Source organism: Cervus elaphus, chromosome 5 (assembly GCF_910594005.1).
Source record: "Cervus elaphus chromosome 5, mCerEla1.1, whole genome shotgun sequence".
Taxonomy (NCBI): domain Eukaryota; kingdom Metazoa; phylum Chordata; class Mammalia; order Artiodactyla; family Cervidae; genus Cervus; species Cervus elaphus.
The window spans coordinates 84,583,871-84,600,786 of NC_057819.1; the positions used below are offsets into that span (position 1 = coordinate 84,583,871).

Sequence of the window (16,916 nt, forward strand, 5' to 3'; positions counted from 1 at the left end):
TCAAAAGACACATATATATGGTCCACACTGCAGTCTCAAAAAAACACTTTTGCCCTTCTGAAAGATGGTGGGATCAAAGTAGAGAGCCCTGTTTTTTGCTTTTCCCAGGATGGACCAATAAGGGGAGAGCCAACCAGACTCAGGGGTACTTCTGGCAAACAGGTGAGGTCTGGCAATGGAGGGCGAGAAGATGGTAAACTTGGACTCTCACTGACCAGAGGCAGAGTGGGTAGCTCAGTTCAGTTCAGTCGCTCAGTCGTGTCCGACTCTTTGCGACCCCATGGACTACAGCACACCAGGCTTCCCTGTCCATCACCAACTCCCAGAGCTTGCTCAAACTCATGTCCATTGAGTCGGTGATGCCATCCAACCATCTCATCCTCTATTGCCCCCCTTCTTCTCCCACCTTCAATCTTTCCCAGCATCAGGGTCTTCTCCAATGAGTCAGTTCTTTGCATCAGGTGGCCAAATGATTGGAGTTTCAGCTTCAACATCAGTCCTTCCAATGAATATTCAGGACTGATTTCCTTTAGGATGGACTGGTTTGATCTCCTTGCAGACCAGGGGACTCTCAAGAGTCTTCAACACCACAGTTCAAAAGCATTAATTCTTTGGCACTCAGCTTTCTTTATGGTCCAACTCTCACATCCATACATGCCTACTGGAAAAACCATAGCTTTGAGTAGATGGGCTTTTGTCGGCATTCTCTATAATTACATGTAAACAGAATCACACAGTATGTGTTCTTTTTTGTCTGGCTTCTCTTATTCAGCATAATGATTTTAGGTTCATCCATACTGATGGGTAAATGTATCACCTTTATTGCTGAGTAGTATTCCATTGTATGGATATTACCACAATTTGTTTATTCAATCACCTGTTGATGGACATTTAGATTATTTCCAGATTTGGCTGTTGTAAATAAAACCTCCATAAACATTTGTGTTCAAGTCTTTGTGTGGAAATATGTTTTCATTTCTCATGGAATTTTCTAGGACTGGGGTAGAGGTTGCCAGGAGTAGGGACACAAGAAAAAGCCCTCCCTCATCTGTTAAGTCAATAAACATTTATTAGGATGGTGATGTGCCAAGCCTGAACTACAGGCTAAGACAGCCAGGACAAAGAGGGCTCTCATGACCTTTCAGTGTGGTCAGCACCGTGGCAGAAGTGGCCTCTGTGGAAGGGGGCCAGCCCAGCGAAGGAGGCCAAGAGAGCCTCAAAGATCTTCAGACCACAGTCCACCAAGAAGGCTTCATTTGGAATGCAGGTGTGCGAGGGAACGTTTTTTAATAGCTCTGAGGGAAAGACTTTTAAATTAAATTATCTTTTTTTTCCCCCCCCCACTTAACACCAAGGTAAATTTCCCTAAGAGATGGGAGTTTCCACTGGGAGGAGAGGGAAATGTGGACAGACCCCTCCGGGGATAGTGAGTCTGGGTAAGATTTCTGGACAATCAGAAAGAAAGCTATATTAGTGTAGCACAAACTTGGTGGCTCAAAGAAAAGACATGGATTCTCTCATGGTTCTACAGGCTGGAGTTTGGAATCACGGTTGTGTGGGGCCACACTCCCTCTAACGGAAAATCCTTCCGGCCTCCTCCCTCCCCTTCCCTCCCACCCCACCTTCCTTTAGGACCCACCCTAAATCCAGGATGATGTCACCTTGAAATCCTGAACTTACTGCATCTGCAGAGACCCTATCCAAGTAAGATCACCTTCACAGGTACTGGGGGATAAGATTTGGTTATCTCTTTCGCAGGGCAGTGGTGGACACAATTTAATCCACTGCAAAAGGTGAACTACCAAGAATTTAAAAAACTTTGGCCCAGAAGCTAAATAAAATAATAGTAATAAAATGAAAGTGAAAGTCAAAGTTGCTCAGTTGGGTCTGACTCTTTGCCACCCCATGGACTATAGAGCCCATGGAATTCTTCAGGCCAGAACACTGGAGTGGGTAGCCGTTCCCTCCTCCAGGGGATCTTCCCAACCCCGGGATCGAACCCAGGTCTTCCGCATTGCAGGTGGATTCTTTACCATCTGAGCCACAAGGGAAGCCCATTAAAGTCAATATTGTTAAGAGTTTCCTATATGCCAAGATCTGTCCTAAACACCAAACGGAAATGCTCCCATTTAATCCCCCTGGCAGTTCTGAGGCAAGTGAGAGCACTGGCTGCAGTGAGAAAATCATGGGTGGTACCAGGCACTTCGTTAGCATGGTCACAGTTGCACAGCAGATAAGCAGGCCAGCCCCAGAGTCACTGCATCACTTTACAGGTGATGCAGCAGGCGTCCCCCTAAAGTTCTTGGAGGTCTTGGACATCTTTCTCCTTGCAGGGCTTGGGGGAGTGGAGGTGGGGGAGATTCTTCCCCTTGGGAAGAGGACAGAGGTGGTGAGTGAATCCCCTGCCAGCTGGCTTTGCCCATGAGTTCTTCTAACCCTTGAGCCTGGGAGCTCCCACTGAGTCAGAAGAGCTAGGCAGAGCCCCACACAAAATCTGGGAAGAGAAGTTAAGGCAACATGGTGATTTTGAAACATGCAACTCAAGAGTGGGGTGGGAGACCCAGAGAAGTTAAGAATGAGGGTGCTCAGGGTGAGGCTGGCCAGCAGCTGAGGGCTGCCTCGGGCGTCTCTTCCACCTGGGGAAGAGGTTTGCCCTGCCTGTGAGTCTGGGTGGGCCAGGCAGCCACTTTCCTGGCCTGGCATTTAGGAACAGGCTATGGGAAGCAAAATCTTGACAGCACCACCAATGACAAGCTAAGAGGCAAAAGGGGCAGAGGGGTCCTCTCCCAGTTTAGCCAGTCCTCCTTTCTTCCTCTCGAAGAATTTATTCTCTTCTCCCCATTCTTCCTTAGATAATCAATCTACTGTCTTCAGGTCGTCAAATTTTGAAACCTACCCATTGCCCAAACTGACCCAGAAAAAGCTGAGGCCAGTAACTGACCATCTCCAGCCCCAGCATGGGGTTGAGCAGTTTAGAAAAGCACTCAGCACAGATTCATTACCAGGCACATTAATATAAATGTCACTATCACTTAGGTGCTAGGCCGCTAGGTGTTCTTTATTTATTTGACTGTGTCTGGTCTGAGTTGCCACAGATAGGATCTTTGTTGCCTCGAGCAGGATCTTTCCTTGTGGCTCATGGGCTCAGTAATCGCAGAGCACGGGCTTAGTTGCTCCACAGCATGTGGGATAGTAGGGATCGAGCCTGCATCCCCTGCATTACAAGGCAGATTCTTAACCACTGGACCACCAGGGAAATTCCAGCAAGGTCTTCTTATACATTACCTTTTTAATCCACAGTTACCCTATTAGGTAAGATTATTATTTCTATTTCAAATAAATTGTGGTTCAAACAGGTTAAGGTCTACCTGACTCCAGAGCTTTTGCCCTTATCCCCCCATACATCAGTGGTTCTCAAAAAGTGGTCCCTGGACCAGTGGCCTTGGCATCACCTGGGAATTTACCAGACATGAGAATGCTGGGGCTCTATCCAGAATCTAACGTTCTTTGGGAAGAGCCCAGCCATCACCCTCTAGGTGATTCTGATGCAAGTTTGGAAACAACTGCCCCGTAGTATCCTACCCGCTTCAAAGATTCAGGCAGGCCGAAGTTCTTTTGTAATAGGATGTACAGACTGACAGATGAAGGAAATAGCCTCTCTCCGGAGTTTAGTAAAGACTTTCATCTAGTTCTCATGAAATCTTTGAGGACAAATGAGAAGACCAGTAAGAAAGGAGGCTGGTACAACATAACAGTGTGTCTTCAATCCAGAGGCACAAGTAGGACCAACAGCAGCTGGACAGTCACCCCTAGAGAGTGCTAATTAACAGGTCAGTACAAATCTGGCAGGAAGTCTCCACCAAGGAGCCACAGGAGTCCACCCAGTTTGACTTTTTACTCAATGATATGGAAGATGACAAGCATCAGCTTGATAGGTGTCACAAACTGGGGGAGATGGCAAATACATCAGATAACAGATTGAGGACCAAACATGATTTTGACCAATCAGAAGGAGACATAGATATGAAATCCAGCACACAGTTGCCATGTATGGTTGTGTAGGTTGTTGATTACCCAAGTGAATCTTTTGAGTTGAGGAACTAAATGGGGGCTGAAATTCAGCCATCACTCCACTTAATTCCACTCAAAAGGAGAGGAACCTTTTAAAAATTCAGATCAATGCCAGCCCTCGTTGGATGCATGAGACAAGTCCTGTGGGCTGGTGCACTGGGATGACACAGAGGGATGGGATGGGGAGGGCGGTGGGAGGGGGGTTCAGGATGGGGAACACATGTAAATCCATGGCTGATTCGTGTCAATGTATGGCAAAAACCACTACAATATTGTAAAGTAATTAGCTTCCAACTAATAAAAATAACTGGGAAAAAAAATAAAAACATAAAAATAAAAATTCAGATCAAAGGTATTTTATGAATTTGCAACATGCTGGCTCACCTTTTTCTACTGGGATAAAAAATATATGCAACATAAATTTGTTATTTTTTAAAAATTACAACAGCTGGAAGTGTCTGTTAAACTCTTTAATGTAGCACCATTCACAGTGGGGCAAGATTCTTGATCTCAGGTGGGGCAGAGTTTTGAGTGTGGGTTTCATGGAATATATAGAAACTACCTGGATGATAAGCAGAGGCTGCTGAGTCAAGGGTCAAAAAATAGGGGCAGGTGAGATCTTGTTCCTCTTGCATTAGCTCCCTCAGGCACCAGCCATCACTTGAAGCAGGCATCCTCGGGAGAGCTGACTATGAGTTGGCAGACATCCTGCATCTCACCCACATCCAACCGGCAGATGAAGAGCTAGCTGGTCCTTCTCCTTCATGGATTTCCCCTTGTCGGAGACCTAGGGCACATATTCACAGGGAGGCTGCAGAGCGTCTGTGACCTGAGCTTTGGTGTATAATAGCTGCCTGCCACCGTGCCCCGTTGCACACTCCATCATGGAGTCCCGGGACACCTTGGGAGCTTAGATCTGCAGGCAGCATGGCTTCAGATTTTTCTCCATGTCATCCATTTCCTCCGTGCAGAGAATGATCAGGAAGACTGAGTTCTCCAGCTGGTCCAACCGGCAGGCCTCCACTTTGCTAAGCCTTATGCTCACCATGGTGGCATGTAAACTCCCACATGCCACTGACGTTTTGTTCCTGAATGTTTCTCTAGGGCACCAAAGTGACACTGAGGATTTTCCAGACCATCAGTTGCTATGGGAAGAGCTCTCAGATCGGGAGGTACCAGCAGCTCACCCTGTAGATCTCACACTGATGCGCGGGGTGGGGCTGGGGGTCAGACTCTGGAGGTGCCTGTAGCCACAGCTCACTGGCCTTGCAAAGGGCTGCCCCCTCAGGGAGTTTTCCCAGTGTGTAAATATTTTTTCCATTCTATTTGCTGGTTTTTTCACTCTCTTGATAATGTTTTTTGAGGTACAGAGATATTTAATTTTGTGAAGTTTATCTATTTTTTTTTCCTGTCACTTGTGCTTTTGGTATCACGTTTAAGAAACCATTGCTAAACCTAAAGTCATGAAGATTTTCCTGTATAATTTCGTCTATGATAGTTTTAGCTTTTAAACTTAGGTCTTTCATCCATTTTTGAGTTTATACATGATATAAAGTAAGAGTCTAACTCCTTTCTTTTGCATGTGAATATCCACTTTTCCTAGCACCATTTTTTGAAAAGACTGTCTTTTCCCCACTGAAATAGCTCCTTCATGGAAAGTCAATTGACCATAAATTTGAGGGTCTATTTCTTGGTTCACAATCTATTCCTTTAGTTTATATGTTTATAAGTCAATACCACATTGTTCTGTTTATTGTAGGTTTGTACTATAATTTGAAATTAGGAAACCTGAAACTTTGCTCTTCTTTAAAATTTTTTTGGGGGGGAGGGGACTATTTAGGGTTGCTTGATATTCTACATGAATTTTAGGATGGATTTCTCCATTTCTGAAAAAACTACTGTTGACACATCACTTTTGATACTAAAAAAGAATCAGTGTCACCTGTCCATAGTGGAGACTGGAGAAGGATCTGGTATAGAAGCAACTTGAGTCAATACTGCTCCGTGGCTGCCAAAGAATGAGTGACATTTTTGTTGTCGTTTAGTCGCTCAGTCATGTCTGGCTCTTTGTAATCCCATGGACTGTAGCCCACCAGGTTCCTCTGTCCGTGGGATTTTCCAGGCAAGAATATTGGAGTGAGTTGCCATTTCCTTCTCCAGGGGATATACCCCATTCAGGGATCAAAACTGTGTCTCCTGCATTGCAGGCAGATTCTTTACCACCAAGTCACCAAGGAAGCCCCAAATAACTTTGGACTCTGTTTAAACCAGTGCAAGAGGAGAGAGGCCCTGACACCTGTGCTCCACCCACTCAGGCCCACATTTTTCTAGAGGACTCTAGAGACCACAGATACTGTCTCGAGGGACAGGATAATATATACAGTGAACAGTCCTCAATTGAGGAAACTTGGGAGATGACTGGGTGGAGTTAGAGGAAGGGGTTGTGTGTGTGTGTGTGTTCAGTCACTCAGTTATGTCCGACTCTTTGTGACTGTATGGACTGTAGCCCACCAGGCTCCTCTGTCCATGGGATTTCCCAGGCAAGAATACTGGAGTCGGTTGCCATTTCCTACTCCAGGGGATCTTCCTGACCCAGGGATCGAACCTGCGTCTCTTACATCTCCTGCATGGACGGGCAAATTGTTTACCACTAGCGCCACTTGGGAAGGGGTTGTATGGTAACTTTCAAATATTTGGATGGCCCACCCTACCCAAACTTTCTCTCTCTTCTTCTGCCTATAAAACAAAAGCATCCCCTACAGATAAATGAAGACGAACAAGTGATCTGGAGCTAGTCAAGGCCATCCTGCTTCTAACCATTGGTGAAGTTTTAAACTGTTAGATCAGTTCAAATCTGTAACACCTTGGGAGGTGGTGAGTTCCCCATCATGGACAGTGTCCAAACAGGGCCCAGGTGATGGATGACTGATTCAGTATGGCAACAGGAGTCAATGACCCCAGAGACCCTTTCAGTCATGCAGCAGGGTTCATAAAAGATCCTGTCTGAGAGCGTGGCCCCCTTCTCCTCCCAGAGCCTCTTCTCTGTGACAGCTGTTGCAAGGAATGCTGGGAATGACGTGGTTGCCAACAGGAATCTACTTCAAGTGATGTTTCAATGTCACTTGAGAAGGAGGCAGAGTAACAAACAAAAAAAAGTTAAAAAGAAGAAAAATAAATAAATAAAAGGAAGCAGAGTGAAGAATTTCCCTGGTGATCCAGTGGCCAAGACTCTGCACTCCCAATGCAAGGGCCTGGGTTCCATCCCTGGTCAGGAAACTAAATCCCACATGTGGCACCACTAAAGATCCCACAAGCTGCAACTAAGATCCTGTGTGCTGTACCTAAGACTTGATGCAGCTAAATAAATAAACAAATATTTGTTTAAAAGGGATGGCAAAGTGATGGTCTGGGAACGGCAGACAGACGTAGGTCCCAGCTGGGGCTCTAGCTATACGGTGCTGGCAAGTTACTTTCTCTCTCCAAGATCCAGTTTCCTAATCTGTACAATGGGAAAATAATACTGACTATAACTGACCATATGCAAACTGTCTGCCCCCAGACAGTCTGGGGCGCCAACTCCCACAGCCTCATCCTCTTGCTTACAGACCTGGCCAATTATGGTTGCCTTCCCCTTGTCCACTAAGTAGATACGGAACCCTCAAAGGAGCCAGTCAGAGTCTCCCCAAGTGGTCTGCTCCACACACAGAGAGCCAGGCCTCTCTCTTCCCCTGGGATGGAGTGATGTGAAAGCCATCTGGGCCTCGAGTGCTTTGGGCGTCTTTCCTGTTTTGTGGGGAGAATGTGCCCGAGAGTGGAGCCAGTGCAGAAGAGAGTCAGGTTAAGACCTGGAGCTAATGAGAGACATCCTGGACTAATCTGACTCCCTGGATCCAGCTATGTCTGAAGTCCACTCCCGCTTTTATCAATTATGTAAGCAATAAATTCCAGGTTTGGCTTGAGCTAATTTGAGTTGGGCTTCTGTCAGCAGGAATCCAAAGAGGTTTCTGCAGAGTTGTGTGGATTCGGAGAAATATTGCCAAGTACCTGGCACTTAGGCAGGCATTTTGTGAGAGCCCAGCAAGCTTGGTTTTCTGCTGTAACCGTAATGGATAACAGGGGCGGATGGGAATGGTGTGTTTGGGACAAGTGAGTATGTGATTCCCACGGTGCCAATCAGCATTTCCTTGGCACAGGGGGCAATTTCCTCTCCCCTTGGGCCACAAAACTGGATTTCTATAACCACAGTCGCCCGCAGCCAAGCTCCCTATCCCACAAAGAAGCCCATATGCGGTGGGAGATAATGACACCAACCCAACCCAAAGAGAAGAAATGACAGAGAAGGTCAAGAATGTGAGAGCCGGGGACAGCTGTGTGCCCAGCCACCCATGTTCTGAAAGGCGGGCTGCCACCTCGCCTGTTCTTCCAGGTACCACACGAGTCAACAAACTGCTCTTTTTCTTCAGCTTCAGCTGGATTTCCGTCCCTTGCCAGCAAAGGATTCCTGACTGACATGCCCAGAGGCCAGCTGAGGTGAGGCCGTAAAAGACCCAGTGGGTTGGCTCTGCAGCTGGGACGGTCTGTGCCTGGCTCCCGCGTGGGAAAGGCTGGCTTCCTTTCCTGTCAAGCAGCTCTCACATCTGGTGTCCCCCCGGAGGGGGACAGATAAGGCCGATGGCGGGCACTGATGTCACAGGCAAATGCCCGCTCCAACAGCCACCTCTCAAATCCTCTGAGTAAACTGTGGCCGTGCCCGTAGCCATGTTCTATCTGGTAGGTGGGCCAGTCGCAATGACTGCGTGGCCTCCTGCCCGGCTTGGGGGTGGGCTGGGTTCCCCTGCACCCCTGGTGGGTGAGGGTGAGAGCTCAAGTAGTCTGGGCTGAGCCCCCACGGCAGGTTTGACAGGTGGAGAAACCTGCGGGGCCTTGGCGACACTCGCGGCACCCCACCCCCAGCCCCCACCACGTTCTGCCCCGGTGCCCAGCACAGCGCCCTCCATCTCTTTATTCAGGTGTCACTCACAAACTCTGAGCAGATGCTACCTGCCCGGCGTCAAGCTAGGAACAACGCAACAACCGTGAGCAAAATGAAGCTTATGCTCTAGTGAGGGGAGACAGTCAATAAAACAAGTTTAAAAATTCAAAATAAGGTAAAAAATTCAAATTTCAAAAATTCAAAAAATTAAAAATAAGTTTAAAAAGCATGTATAATATTAAAAATGACAACAAACAGAGGAAGGGAGGGAGAAAGTGGGGAGGATGAAGGTGGGTGACTATTTTTACAAAGGTCGACCAAGGACAGTCTCCAGAGAGACACTGGGAAGAGAGGAGGAATGTGCCTGATATGTTCAAGAAATGGCAAAGAATTGCTGATGGGAATGGAAAATGGTGCAGCCATGTTGGAAAACATTTTAGCAGTTCCTCCAAAAGTTAAACAAAGTTATCCGTTGAACCAGTCAAGTCCACTCCTAGCCATAGACCCAAGAGAAATGAGAACATGTGTCTACCCAAAGACTTGGGCATGATGTCCACAGCAGTATTATTCATAATATCCAACAAGTGGAAGCAACCCAAATGTCTATCAGTGGACGAGTGGATAAAGAAAATGTGGTATATCCATGCAATGAAATATTATTCAGACTTAAAAAGGAATAAAAGTGCTGATCCCTGCAAAAGACAATATGGATAAGCCTTGAAAATATTATAAGTAAAAGAAACTAAGTCACTGAAAAACAAGTGTTGTATGATTACGTTTATATGAAATGTCCAGAATAAGCAAATCCATAGGGATACAAGGGAGCTCGGTGGGTGCCAAGGGCTGTGGTCAGAGGTAACGACGGCTCATGTGTCAGGACTTCTTCTGGGGCTGATGAAAATGTTCAGGAATTGGATAGTGGTGATGATGGCACAACCTTGGGAATGTACTAAAACCACTGAATCATATACTTTAAAAGGATAAATTCTGTAGCATTCAAATTTTAATCTCAATTTTTTAAAAGACGTTAAGAAATAAGGAGACCAGTGCCTCTGAGAGAGGGAGAATGATGTCTGGCACACAGCAGCGTAGAAGTTGCTCAGGGGGCTGGCTCAGTGGCAAAGAAGCCGCCTGTCAGTGCAGGAGACACAGGTTCAATCCCCGGTCCAGGAAGACCCCACACTCCAAGGAGCAGCTGAGCCCTTGGCCCACAACTACTGAGTCTGTGCTCTAGAGCCCGGGAGCCATGACAACTGAGCCCATGCACCCTAGAGCCTGCGCTGGGCAACAAGAGAAGCCGCTGCAATGAGAAGCCCGCGCCCCGCAAGCAGGGAGCAGCTCCTACTCAATGCAGCCAGAGAAAAGCTCCCGCAGCAATGACGATCTAGTCAGCTCAGTTCAGTTCAGTTCAGTCGCTCAGTCGTGTCCGACTCTTTGCAACCCCATGAATCACAGCACACCAGGCCTCCCTGTCCATCACTAACTCCCGGAGTTTACTCAAACTCATATCCATCGAGTCGGTGATGCCATCCAGTCATCTCATCTTCTGTCTTCCCCTTCACCTCCTGACCCCAATCCCTCCCAGCATCAGAGTCTTTTCTAATGAGTAAAGTCTTCGCATGAGGTGGCCAAAGTACTGGAGTTTCAGCTTCAGCATCAGTCCTTCCAATGAACACCCAGGACTGATCTCCTTTAGGATGGACTGGTTGGATCTCCTTGCAGTCCAAGGGACTCTCAAGAGTCTTCTCCAACACCACAGTTCAAAAGGATCAATTTTTTGGTGCTCAGCTTTCTTCACAGTCCAACTCTCACATCCATACATGACCACTGGAAAAACCATAGCCTTGACTAGACAGACCTTTGTTGGCAAAGCAATGTCTCTGCTTTTTAATATGCTGTCTAGGTTGGTCATAACTTTCCTTCCAAGGAGTAAGCGTCTTTTAATTTCATGGCTGCAATCACCATCTGCAGTGATTTTGGAGCCCCCCCAAAATAAAGTCTGCCACTGTTTCCACTGTTTCCCCATCTATTTGCCATGAAGTGATGGGACCAGATGCCATGATCTTAAGTTTTCTGAAAGTTGAGCTTTAAGCCAACTTTTTCACTCTCCTCTTTCACTTTCATCAAGAGGCTTTTTAGTTCCTCTTCACTTTCTGCCATAAGGGTGGTGTCATCTGCATATCTGAGGTTATTGATATTTCTCCCAGCAATCTTGATTCCAGCTTGTGCTTCTTCCAGCCCAGCGTTTCTCATGATGTACTCTGAATATAAGTTAAATAAGCAGGGTGACAATATACAACCTTGACGTACTCCTTTTCCTATTGGGAACCAGTCTGTTGTTCCATGTCCAGTTCTAACTGTTGCTTCCTGACCTGCATACAGGTTTCTCAAGAGGCAGGCCAGGTGGTCTGGTATGCCCATCTCTTTCAGAATTTTCCAGTTTATTGTGATCCACAGTCAAAGGCTTTGGCATAGTCAATAAAGCAGAAATAGATGCTTTTCTGGAACTCTCTTGCTTTTTCGATGATCCAGCGAATATTGGCAATTTGATCTCTGGGTCCTGTGCCTTTTCTAAAACCAGCTTGAACATCTGGCAGTTCACGGTTCACGTATTGCTGAAGCCTGGCTTGGAGAATTTTGAGCATTACTTTACTAGTGTGTGAGATGAGTGCAATTGTGCGGTAGTCTGAGCATTCTTTGGCATTGCCTTTCTTTGGGATTGGAACGAAATCTGACCTGTCCAGTCCTATGGCCACTGCTGAGTTTTCCAAATTTGCTGGCATATTGAGTTCAGCACTTTCACAGCATCATCTTTCAGGATTTGAAATAGCTCAACTGGAATTCCATCACCTCCACTAGCTTTGTTCGTAGTGATGCTTTCTAAGGCCCCCTTGACTTCACATTCCAGGATGTCTGGCTCTAGGTGAGTGATCACACTATCATGATTATCTGGGTCGTGAAGATCTTTTTTGTACAGTTATTCTGTGTATTCTTGCCACCTCTTCTTAATATCTAATAATGACGTTCTAGCACAGCCAAAAATAAATAAATAAAATTAGTTTTAAAAAAAGTCACGCAGTGTGTACTTGTTGAAGTGACATAAAAGCGAGACTAATTAACCCCGTTGTGGCCCCCGTCTTTCCCCTGTGGGGAAGAGACCTCTGGATCCCCAAATGCTGAGAACCGGGAGCCGCAGCTCTCTGTGGGCCTGGTTGGTTCAGATTTCTCCACAGCTGAGGCTTCTCACTCAGCCCCTCCCACTCCAGGGGACAGACGGAGGAGCTCTGGGGAAGAAGCGCCACCTGATCCCAGGAAAAGACTCCTGAGGTGAAAGGAACCATCCCAAGCCCCATGATCTGCTTCATTGGACTGGTCCTTCACTTCCTCCCCCTTGTGGAACCTGCGCTGGGCCCTCTGAACCTCAGTTTTCCTGCCCATCACTGGGGGAAAAGGGAAATGAGCCCTCAGCCCTGGCCTGGGGCTTGATGCCATGAGAGGAGACCATGCCTTTGTGTGAGCGGGGCAGGAACTTCTAAGCCTCTGAACCGACAGCCTGGGGCCCAGGTCAGGGTCTGCTCCCCGCGTGCTGATGGGAGCTGCCAGCAGGGGAGCCCTGCGAAAAATAAGTTCCCCCCAGTGATCTGGGAGAGTGGGGAGGACTTGGAAAACAAGGCACTGTCCAGGAAGATGGGAAGGGGTGCAGGCTGGACGACCCTGGGTGTTTGGAGGTCAAAGTGCAATGACACGAGGCCGCAGAGATTCAGACACAACTGAAGCAACATATTAAGCCCCGGGGGCACCGTGCAAGGCCGTCAAGGTGGCCCCTGACGCCCTTTGCAGGATAGGCAGACGAGTCTATTCCAGAGACCCCCGACACTTGAGGCTCAAGGGGTCAAAGCCACAGAGCTAGAGGTGTGGCTGGTCTTATGTCTCTGCGGCTGCACAAGGTCCTTGCTCGTATTCACTTCCCTCAGTGTCAGCGCCTGGCAGCAGGACTAGCCAGAACTCAGGATGGAGGCAGAGAGGGCAGGCCTGGACCCCCGACCCTGGAAACCCCTGGCCTGAAACCGGCCTGGAGCTGAAGGGACGAGGCTCCAGGTCCCAGACTCCAAGCCGGGATGACTCCAGATCCCCACCTAGTGGTGAGAGGCGGGTACTGCCGCACGGACCACGCCGCTCAATGAGACAGGTCCACGCAGGTCAGCCGCGACCCACTCTCCACCAACAAACACGCCCATCCGGGCCTGGGGTGAGAGGGGCCCAGGAGAGAGGGGCTCTTAGGAGGCAGAGAAGGTCCCACCAGCTGATACCAGAGGGCTTCACTGCCCTCCGGATTTCTCTGTAGCAGCCTGGTCAAATGTCGGGGCTCTGTGCTCCGCCGCAGACCCTCCAACACACAGGCCCCTCCCACCACCCCCTAGCCTGACCCCCAAGTCTAGGACACTTACCCCAGGCTCAGCGACTTGGCGGTCTGTCACCCCAGACGGCAGGGTCTCACTGGCCGAAGCTGGTCCCCAGGGTAGAAGGGGTCACCCAGCTCTGGTGGGCTCAGCCCTGGCTGCTGCCCAGGCCGGGGGAGAATTTGCCCTGCCCCCAGATGGCCCCCAGGTCCCATCCCCAGGCTCCTCCAAAGGGGCGCCTCCTCCCCAGGAGGAGGAACAGGAAACGAGCATTCACTGCGCCAGGCGCTGTTCTGAACAGCCCCTCACTTCAGCCTCTAACAACCCCGGGAGCTAAATACTATCATCTCCAGTTTGAAGAATCGATGGGGAGGAGTAAACTAATTTGCCAACGTCACCCCAGAGAATAAGACTCAGTTCAGTTCAGTTCAGTCGCTCAGTCGTGTTCCAGTCTCTGAGACCCCGTGGACTGCAGCACGCCGGGCCTCCCTGTCCATCACCAACTCCGGGAGCTTACTCAAACTCACGTCCAACTATAAAACGATGTGAGCGACATCTACTCAGGAGGGAGATGGCCGAGGGGAAGGTTCTAGGAGGAGGAAGTGATTCCAGGCAGGGGGCAGGGCATGAGTGTGAGAAGTCCCGGAGGCAAGGCCAGAGGGTTACCCCAGACCTGGGTAGATGGGCAGTGGGATGGAGGTGCGGGGGCTGGGCGGGGGGGAGGGGGGGGCGTTAGGCGGGACTCATATAAGCCCCTCTCCCAGGCCTGACCCCAAGAGCACAGGAAGACTTTGGAGGGCATCAAGTGACCTTATCTGTTCTGTATTTCAAGAAGGTCCTGCAGGCAGGAAAGATCAGTGGGCAGACACACTGGGAGACTCCCACTGGTCCTGGGCGGAGGGGCTTGCCCTGGAATCCGAGGATGTTTTTGGCTCAAGGCAGGGGTTCAGTGGCAGCAGAGACCCAGAGGCCAGAGAGCCCCAGAGCCCCTGGGGAAGGGTCACCCAGCGTGGCTGGAGAGCGGGGTTTGAGGGCTGGGAGGGCCCGTAGTCCATTCAGGCTGCTGTAACAAAATTCCAGACTGGGCACCTTATAAACAACAGACATTTCTTTCTCCCAGTCCTGGAGGCTGGAAGTCCGAAATCCAGGTGCCAGCATGCTCTGATAAGGACCTTCTTCCAGGCCACAGATGCAAAGGAGAGAGTCTCTTTCTCTTCTTCTTTTTTTTTTTAAACTTTATTGAGATAATTTATGGGGTATCTTTTATGACAGCACTGATCCCATTCAAGAGAACCCGATCCTCACGACCTAAGCAGCTCCCAGAGTTTCCACCTCCTAATACCATCACTTTGGGAGTTAGGTTTCAACATGGACTTTAGGGGGACACAAATGTTCAGACCATACAGCAGCCTGGAGGCTTCTCCTGCAGAAGCAAGTCCTCAGGCAAGATACCTGCCCTCCCCCTGGGCCTCAGTCCTCAGAGAGAGAGGAGGCCCCACTGGCCCTCAGGGGCTGTCTGTAGTCGGCTCCAAGTGAACGTGCAGCTACTGATCCAGGGCCTGGCACACAGCCTGAAAGGACCAGGTATGGGCTTCTGGAGGGGGCATTTCATTCATTCACTCATTCGGTCACTCATTCAGCAAATGTTTTTTGCACTGCTTCCACGTGTTAAGCAGTTTTAGGTCTAGGGACCCAGAAATAAGCAAAGCAGACACCAGCGCTGCCTTGGGGGAGCCAGTGACCTCATAGGAAGTGTGTTAGTCACTCAGTCGTGTCTGACTCTTTGTGGCCCACCAACCGCAGCTCACCAGGCTCCTCTGTTCATGAAAATTCTCCAGGCAAGAATACTGGAGTGGGTTGCCATTTCCTTCTCCAGGGGATCTTCCAGACCCAGGGATGGAACCTGGGTCTCCTGCACTGTTTACCGTCTGAGCCATCAGGTAAGCTCCTAGGAAACAGACCCTAAACAAATATGTCCCTTCCCAGAGGAAATGTGGCAAGGCCAAAAGGCGGAGTGGGAAAGCGCTTGGACCTAGCAAAGTGGGGCAGGGGGAGAACCTCAGAACTTCAGAGAGGCTGGAGCTGCTTTCTCCATGGAAAACCACCCCCACCAAGGGGGTGTAGGCTTGTCTCTATATGTTTGCATGCACGAATGTCTGTGTGGTAGGTACAGGTATGTCTGTAGGTGTTTCTGTGTGTTTCTGTGGGCATTTGTGTGTCTAAGTGTGTTTCTCTGTATGTCTCTGTGCATCTGTGTGTGTGTGCAGGTCTGTGTGGGTTTGTGTGTGGTTGTTAAATGCATGCCTCTATGTGTATGTAGAACTGTCCATATATGTCTACATTTGTGTGTCCGTGTGGGGGGTTAGCATGTTACATCTGGGTCTCCACGTATGTGCATGCATGTGTGGGAGTGTCAGTGTGTGAGTGGCAGGGTGACCAGCTGGGTGACTTGCTAGGATCTAAAGAGTTTCTCAGAACTTGATCTATCAGTACAAACGTCAGAACTGTAGTAGACACAGTCATGTCAGAGTTGTGGCAGGCCAAAGCTGGGAGGGTGGGCAGCCCCTCCAAAGAGGAAATAAGACCCAAAAAATGATGATAACAGAGTGTGTGTGCTCAGTTGTGTCCAACTATATGTGGCCCCACGGACTGCCGCCTACCCGTCTCCTCTGTCCACGGAAATTCTCCAGGCAAGAGTACTGGAGTGGGTTGCCATTTCCTTCTCCAGGGGATCTTCCCGACCCAGGGATCAAACCCAGGTCTCCTGCATCTTCTGCAGTGGCTGGTGGATTCTTTATCACTGCGCCAAAGTGGGGTAAGGCTAAATTAGAAGGGGGGTGGCCTGGACCGAGTGCCCAGTGCGTTGGGCAGGAACTCTCAGGGCTCCAGGAAGGAGCCCAGGCTTGGGGTTTGCCATGCCATTACCCAAGACTTGCTTCTTAGCAGCTCTGTAACCTTGGGCAGGTCTAAGCCTTGGTTTTCTCCTCTGTAAAATGGGGATGAGCATATCCACTGCCCAGCTGAGAATGAAATAAGAAAAGGCATGCCCAGCATGGGCACATGGTGGGTTTTCCACAGCTCCTCCCCTCGGGCTGAGGAGAAGGTGTGGTGGGGCCAGAGAATACCTTGTTCTCTAGGGGACGGAAATCAACAATGAGGAGAGCAAATGTGCCTGAGCTTAGCACTCGCTGGGTGACGCCACCTCTGCTAGGGTTTTAACCAGAGGAAGTCACTGACCCTTGTGGGGGGGGGTGGGGTGGGGAGGGACCCTGCCGGGCTGACATGAAGCAGGGCGGCCACCCTTCCCCTGATGTCCTGGTCTTGGGCTCTGAGCCAGGCTGCTTCTCCCATGGACACGTGGCCTGGTGGGCCAAAAAGGGCACCCAGCCCCTTTGCCCTTTCCCAGCCCCGAGGCTGACTCTTACCCATCATCACTTCATCAGCTAACATTTCCAAGGACCAGGCCCGTGGGA

At 49.3% G+C, this 16,916-nt stretch overlaps 1 pseudogene; it reads right to left on the reverse strand.

Moving 5' to 3' along the window:
• Positions 1 to 4,579: 4,579 nt before the first annotated feature.
• LOC122693194 lies at positions 4,580 to 8,831 on the reverse strand (annotated as a pseudogene).
• Positions 8,832 to 16,916: the final 8,085 nt, after the last annotated feature.